The following is an 8,382-nucleotide window of genomic DNA, read 5'->3' as shown; positions in this document are numbered from 1 at the left end:
AATGTCGGCACTAGTACAGTGTATATCCACCTTTCGCAGCAATGCAGGCTGCTATTCTCCCATGGAGACGATCGTAGAGATGCTGGATGTAGTCCTGTGGAACGGCTTGCCATGCCGTTTCCACCTGGCGCCTCAGTTGGACCAGCGTTCGTGCTGGACGTGCAGACCGCGTGAGACGACGCTTCATCCAGTCCCAAACATGCTCAATGGGGGACAGATCCGGAGATCTTGCTGGCCAGGGTAGTTGACTTACACCTTCTAGAGCACGTTGGGTGGCACGGGATACATGCGGACGTGCATTGTCCTGTTGGAACAGCAAGTTCCCTTGCCGGTCTAGGAATGGTAGAACGATGGGTTCGATGACGGTTTGGATGTACCGTGCACTATTCAGTGTCCCCTCGACGATCACCAGTGGTGTACGGCCAGTGTAGGAGATCGCTCCCCACACCATGATGCCGGGGTTGGCCCTGTGTGCCTCGGTCGTATGCAGTCCTGATTGTGGCGCTCACCTGCACGGCGCCAAACACGCATACGACCACCATTGGCACCAAGGCAGAAGCGACTCTCATCGCTGAAGACGACACGTCTCCATTCGTCCCTCCATTCACGCCTGTCGCGACACCACTGGAGGCGGGCTGCACGATGTTGGGGCGTGAGCGGAAGACGGCCTAACGGTGTGCGGGACCGTAGCCCAGCTTCATGGAGACGGTTGCGAATGGTCCTCGCCGATACCCCAGGAGCAACAGTGTCCCTAATTTGCTGGGAAGTGGCGGTGCGGTCCCCTACGGCACTGCGTAGGATCCTACGGTCTTGGCGTGCATCCGTGCGTCGCTGCGGTCCGGTCCCAGGTCGACGGGCACGTGCACCTTCCGCCGACCACTGGCGACAACATCGATGTACTGTGGAGACCTCACGCCCCACGTGTTGAGCAATTCGGCGGTACGTCCACCCGGCCTCCCGCATGCTCACTATACGCCCTCGCTCAAAGTCCGTCAACTGCACATACGGTTCACGTCCACGCTGTCACGGCATGCTACCAGTGTTAAAGACTGCGATGGAGCTCCGTATGCCACGGCAAACTGGCTGCCACTGACGGCGGCGGTGCACAAATGCTGCGCAGCTAGCGCCATTCGACGGCCAACACCGCGGTTCCTGGTGTGTCCGCTGTGCCGTGCGCGTGATCATTGCTTGTACAGCCCTCTCGCAGTGTCCGGAGCAAGTATGGTGGGTCTGACACACCGGTGTCAATGTGTTCTTTTTTCCATTTCCAGGAGTGTATATTGTAGGGTAACTCTATTTGATCATTTAGGACCTCATTTGGGAATGTCCACTTGAAGTAATATAATCTCATTTCTTCGCGTAATGTGACGAACATTTTTTCCTCTCTGAGATCGATTCGAATAACATCTTTTGCATCTGCTGTTCGCTGTTGTAAATGGCTCTGAGCACTATGGGACTTAACTTCTGAGGTCATCAGTTCCCTAGAACTTAGAAGTACTTAAACCTAGCTAACCTAAGGACATCACACGCACCCATGCCCGAGGATTCGAAACTGTGACCGTAGCGGTCGCGCGGCTCCAGACTGTAGCGCCTAGAACAGCTCGGCCACTCCAGTCGGCTCACTGTTGTAATGCTGATGTAATACAATGTATGACAATAAACGACACATTACGAAGGAGTTGTGCAAATTGGTCAGAAATTGATATTCATACAGGTATCGACGGAAAATGTAAAACTGTAAACTTTGGTGGCCGATGGATGAATGTATGACGCTGCAGCGCAATCTCACTGCGCAGTCGGCAAGGATAGTAAACAGGGGGCATGTCGGTACCAGGGCACAGGGACCATTCCGTGTGCTCAGTTGGACAGTAACTACGTCTTGCGCGTGAACAATGCAAGCAGATGGCCGCATGTGAGAGAGGATGTGTAGGTGGGCTCAAAAAAGCCGGTTGGAGTGATCGGTGAATCTCTCCACATTTGAGTAGGAGCGATGCCACTATTCGACGATCTAGGCAGGAATGGTGAGCCATGGTTGAATGCAGAGTCACGAAGGAAGTGGTCGACCTAGAGAGATTGTAAGTAGGCTGTTTAGGTTTTTATATTGGTAACGCCACGTAGCGCTCTGTATGAAAATCACTGGCTGTGCTGTGTGCAGTCTGTGGCTGGTTGGCATTGTTGAAATATTCTCTGTGGTAGTGTTGGGCAGTTGGCTGTGAACAGCGCGTAGCGTTGCGCAGTTGGAGGTGAGCCGCCAGCAGTGGTGGATGTGGGGAGAGAAATGGCGGAGTTTTGAGAGCGGATGATCTGGCCGTGTGTCCATCGGAGACAGTAAATTTATAAGACTGGATGTCATGAACTGCTATATATATATTATGACTTTTGAACACTATTAAGGTAAATACATTGTTTGTTCTCGATCAAAATCTTTCATTTGCTAACTATGCCTATCAGTAGTTAGTGCCATCAGTAGTTTGAATCTTTTATTTAGCTGGCAGTAGTGGCGCTCGCTGTATTGCAGTAGTTCGAGTAACGAAGATTTTTGTGAAGTAAGTGATTTGTGAAAGGTATAGGTTAATGTTAGTCAGAGAATTCTTTTGTAGGGATTATTGAAAGTCAGATTGCGTTGCGCTAAAAATATTGTGTGTCAGTTAGTGTTGATCAGAATAGGTAAAAAGCGAAATGTCTGAGTACGTTCAGTTCTGCTCCGCTGTTTGAAAATCAAATAATGTAAGAGGTTTATCAGCACAATCATTCATTAAATTTTTCTAAGGGTACGTTTGAAGATGACAGAACGTGAGGACCGAGCAGTCGTAAGCGAGGCACTCAGTGCCCGTGTTCATTATTATCATCGATCCGACATGCAACTGGTGTTTCAGTGACCGCAGGTACCATTAATAGGCTTGTCACGGGAAGGGATCTGAGCGCACATGGCCTCTGGCGCCCACTACCATTGACCTCTCTATACCAATAAGCCCGCTTGCAGTGGTATCGGGCACAGTCGGCCTGGAATCTCACTGAAAGCAGTAGAATTTTATTCAGTGGTGAGTCACGCTTTGAATTGAGCCCAGACGTGGCTGGAGCCGCACCGGACAGTTGTGGAATAGCAACCTGAGTGTCACCCGACATACGGCGCGACAACAATGAGATGGTCTGGGGGCCATTTCTTTCCATAACAGGATCCCTTTGGTTGTCATCTAGGCGCCCTTGAAGCACAGCGGTACGTCGAAGATATTCTACGCCCAGTTTTGTTGCCCTTCATGGCAGGCCATCCTGGGCTTAAATTTCAGCAAGATAATGGCCGCCTGCACTCGGCGAGAGTTTCTACTGCTTGTCTTCGTGCTTGCCAAACAGTACTTTGGCCAGCAAATTCAGCGGATCTCTCTCCGGTCGAGAACGGTTGGAGCATTAACGGCAGGACCCTTCGACCATCTCGGGGTTTTAACGCACCATTTGGACAGAATTTGGCGAGATGATCCCTCAGGAGGACATCCAGCAAACCTATTAATCAATGTCAAGCCGAATAACGGCTTGCATAAGAGGCAGAGGTGAACCAACGCGTTACTGACTTGCACAATTTGTGCAGCTCTTTCTCTTCAATAAATCATCCAAAATTATGAAATTTTAATTATTTGTTTGACTGTGCATTTAAGTCACATCTACCGGTTTCAGTCCCATCTGTGCAGCTCGAGACGCACTCCTTTATCAATGACGAATACGGCCTATGATTACTCAAACATCTCAAAGAAAGGCACCTTAAGCTCATTGTTCTGTGAAGAAAAGCTGTGGTCTGTCTGTTCATGTGTGGCAGGGCTGAACAGGATCTTGAGTCTCAACCAGACCATTAGTGAGGAAAATCTCCAGCGAACAACAGTCTACCGTTTCATACAGCTTTGACTGTTTTCCTCCCATCAATAATTGCAGGTCCGTCGCTGAAAAATAAGTTCTACCTTAACAAACCTTAACAAACATATCGTTAAAGTGTTGCATTGTTGTTTTTTTTTTCTTAGAGTGTAAATGTGTCACTAATTTTTTTATACCAGTCCTAAAAAGAAGCTTATTTTAGTTGGAATGTAATACTGTCTGTAAAACTACATGAAGACTGTCGTAATATGTCAAGTATTTAGAGCAACGTTTATCGTTGTTGCTATATTTTACGTAATGTCGATGTAAATTTTGTGCCTTATGTAAAGAGTGTTCTGTCCATTAAGAGAACACGTAAATCTGTGTAACGAAAAGAAAAATAAAAGTTGACGTTGTCGAATGAAGTGAGTTTTCGGTGGAGGCGTGTTTGCGGAACTTCTTTTTCCGTAATTATGGAAAGAAACTGTTTTTTCGAGTTAACTTTCGGATTATAACGCATGTAGCGGAAAGAGAAAGATGAACGGAACGATTATGCGAAAGGACCAAATCGGAGCTGTTTTGAAAGTTTAGCAGTGAGCGTAACGAGGAGGTTGTCGGAGACAGTGTAATGGCGTAACGCTGTTGTGAGTCTATAAACTTTTCGGCAGAACGTTAACTTTCTAAAGTATTCTAAGGTGAAGCGTGGATGGGCAAGAGAGAAACGAAAAGAATCAGAAGAAATAAAATTAAAGTCGTCGCAGAAAAAAATATAGGAGAAAGAAGAAAATATAGGAAAACATCGCACCAAAGTTTAATGCTTTTCGGCAATTACGCTGTCTTGAAGAAAGTAAGTAACATTGGGGTACGGAAAGACGGAAGACGTGAAATCTTTTTTGTTGGCATAAAAGAAGGCGCGTGTATTAACAACGGATAAATAATAGAACAATGTTTTAGCGGGGACAAATCAGGTTTTATGAAGACTGTCGTATTTATGAAGACTGTCGTAATGTACAAAGAAATTACAGCTACATTTACCTTTGTAAGGGCGTATCACATACTTCGAGATTGAAAACTTTGAATAAATTGATGCTCTGCTTGCTAAAATAAATAATTACTTGGGCGTACATTGATGTCAATAGCAGTTCAGTGTGCTCTACGAAATAACTCACTGCACCCCATCCATAAAAAAACTACATGAAGTGATCTAAAGCATTTATTGCCGCCGAACAGTGTTGCAGAATTGTATTTTGAGTTCAAGAAATGTTCAGCTAATTTATTTAATTTTCAAGACGATGTACTGCCACATTGGCGGTTAGCGTCAATGAGCGACGGAGTTGGGGTCCAGACATCATCTTGTCAATGGCCGAAGAATGGAATTTCGACAGTGAAAGGTAGGAAACTCTGGATATCACATTGATGGTTTTCAAACCAAAGGAAACAGTCAGCTTAATACATAGATATGCGAACGCTATAGACTTTCAAAGGCAGTATAGGCTTGCAGATTAAAATGTTTGAGATAATTACTGTAATTTAACAAAGCGAACCAATCAGTCCTCTGAGAGCCAAGACGTTGAAAACAATGAGCGGTTTATCGGTAGTCAAGACAAATGTGTGTTATAGTAAAAATTTAAAAAAATAAAAGAAAGACTCGCTCGTAGTTACTTATACTATATATTGTTATACAAATATAGCTATCTAGACTCTGGCGTCCATGAAATAAAAATTTTGTAACCAAGCCGAAAGTACCACGCAAGGTTAGTATATTGCATCAAAATTGCAGGTGGCTTTGAGAGTATGTACTCGTCCATTGAGTTTTTATTATTGTTAGAGGTATGAATTTTGTAGCCAAACCGAAAGTACCACACAAGGTTAGTATATTGCATCAAAATTGCAGGTGGCTTTGAGAGTATGTACTCGTCCATTGAGTTTTTATTATTGTTAGAGGTATGATAAACCTATACTGATTCTGTTATGTTCTGTTTACCTTGTTACTTCGTCTGTTCAAATGGTTCAAAAATGGCTCTGAGGACTATGGGACTTAACATCTTTACTTCGTCTGTGAGTGTGAAACATTGCGATATTTCAAGGAAGGTTATTTATCGATTCGAACTGTGGGTCGATGACTTTTACGAAAGTAGAGTGGAAGGGCCTAACGATATTTGATGACAACAGTCAGCTATAGGAAGGCTAAACAGAGATAGTATCTGAGCTAGAGCAAGACCTTAAGAACACAGTACAATTGTCACATAAGATCTGTTGGTTAAAACGATAGTTCGCCACCCGGCAGGAGAACGTGACATGAAGAGCACAAGTATTTTCGTTTCGTAACCTTTTAGTAGGATCACTTCGTTGCTCAAGTGCAGTGTTAGAAGGCTGTGTGCAGCGTCTGCTACTTGATGTTCATCTACAGCAACATGTAAGGCAAAGAGGTATCTGCGTAGGTGTTTTGAACGATGAATAGCCACATGTTCGAGGAATTGTATACTGAAATTTCTTCCTGTTTGGCCTACGTATACACTCGCATGAACTGGAGCAGATCTTGTATATCGATGATCGATTCTATTGCTTGGTGTTGTTCTTAGTGCTATGGACGACTTAGTCCTTTATTTTACATGTGTTCCTAAATATGGCCTTCCCACATATGTTTCTGTTACCTGTGATGTGGTGTCACTTGATGTTGGCCTGACTTTGTTATTGATTGTGTGCAAATTTATTTTAACATTTAACTAAGTTATTAAGTCTGGACTGTAGTCTTTATTATATATGCTTATTTTAATGGTGTTCAGTTGTGCGATTTGGACAGCTGGTTGCAATGGAATTATGTGTATTCTGTAGAACGTTGCTGTGTAGTAATCCATTTTGTACTTATCTAGGTAACACTATATAAACGTACAGATATGTGTGTATCATGCGAGCTGAAGATGGATGAAAGCGCGAAAACGGTCTTGCATAAAATAAAGCTACAGAAAAAAGTGGCTGGCTGCCGTATTTCTTAAAATAATTCAGTCTACAGCCACGGAGATAAGTCACCACGATAAATTAAAGACAGTTTATTTGAATAATCAAGGAACACTCTACCAGACATTGACAGAGTAACTTCTTATTCAATGTTCTACTCTTTGTGATTGCGTGCATGTCAGATTAGCGTAACTGATCGTGTGAATTCGAAGAAGCTCTTGGAACTCGGGACGCGTTTCTTTATCAATGACGAATTACTCAAACATCTCAAAGAAAGGCACCTTAAGCTCATTGTTCTGTGAAGAAAAGCTGTCGTCTGTCTGTTCATGTGTGGTAGGGCTGAACAGGATCTTGAGTCTCTACCAGAGTATTAGTGAGGAAAATCTCCAGCGAACAACAGTCTACCGTTTCATACAGCCTTCACAGTTTTCCTCCCATCTATAATAGCAGGTCTGTCGCTGAAAAATAAGTTCTACCTTAACAAAAATATCTTATTTGTCCCGATTTTCACATGCAGCGTTCGAGAACGAAACAACGCCTGTGATGCAAGAAGTTACCATTACAGTTCAACGAGACTTTCGAAGCTTTTTTGTTGCCTTTGCTGATATTTCAAATCTCCATGAACGGAACTGTCAAAGAAAAGGTGAAATAGATGAATACCCCGTGTGGACATGAACTCAAAGTACAAACTTTCATCAGTTATTCAGCGAAGTTTGCCAGCACTTTCTGATACAGTGACATCACAATCTCCACCAGTAGCTGGCTGTTGATTAATTTGATGTTGACGTGCTAGATTGATAACGTACATACAATATTGACAGATTGATTACGATTTTACAAATAAATAAGTTAAGTAAGTATCTTTTGATGATTTTTTATCGCTTTAGCACGTCGACATATAATAAAAAGTTACAGAACCATTTTTTTCCATTGACAACAAGTGGTATTTGGGCTGTGGTCTTAGAAAAGCATTTTTTCGTTCCGTTTCCTGTGCATACTCTGTAAGTCACCTTGGCATCATGTCTCAACTTGGGGTCGTGACCATCAAGGCGGTCGCGGTTATGTTAAAGAGGGATCACGTAGCAGCTTAAACAATAATAAAATCATGTTATGAGAAAAAAAAATCAGATATTATAAATATTTTACTTACAATAAGTACACTTGTAAAGGAAAGAAATTAATGTTATGATTTCACTTGTTTTTTAGTCAATAGATTCTCCATATGTGAATCTACATTGGAAGCACACACAAAGAAATTGTTTTCGAGTGATAAAAGACGTTTCTCGTATTTTGCTTTTAGCGCACCCATAGGCAGAAAACCCTTTTCACAGAGATAAGACGTACGAAAGGGATTAATATTTGCAGGGCTTCTGTGAGCAAATTTCCGTATTCATTTCGACGAGCAAGCCAAAATGTATTTAAATCTTCAGATATAAATTGCAGTTGCAGCGTTTTGTCGGCAGACATTTCGATGAGCTGGCAGTGAATTTCAACTGGTAACTCAGCAGCCCTAACAACGTCTTCACTAAACGGATTCATCTCTTCAAGAAATCATTTTGACCTCTGGAAAACACTCCGTCAACT

Source organism: Schistocerca piceifrons, chromosome 8 (assembly GCF_021461385.2).
Source record: "Schistocerca piceifrons isolate TAMUIC-IGC-003096 chromosome 8, iqSchPice1.1, whole genome shotgun sequence".
Taxonomy (NCBI): Eukaryota; Metazoa; Arthropoda; class Insecta; order Orthoptera; family Acrididae; genus Schistocerca; species Schistocerca piceifrons.
This window is presented reverse-complemented; position numbering follows the sequence as displayed.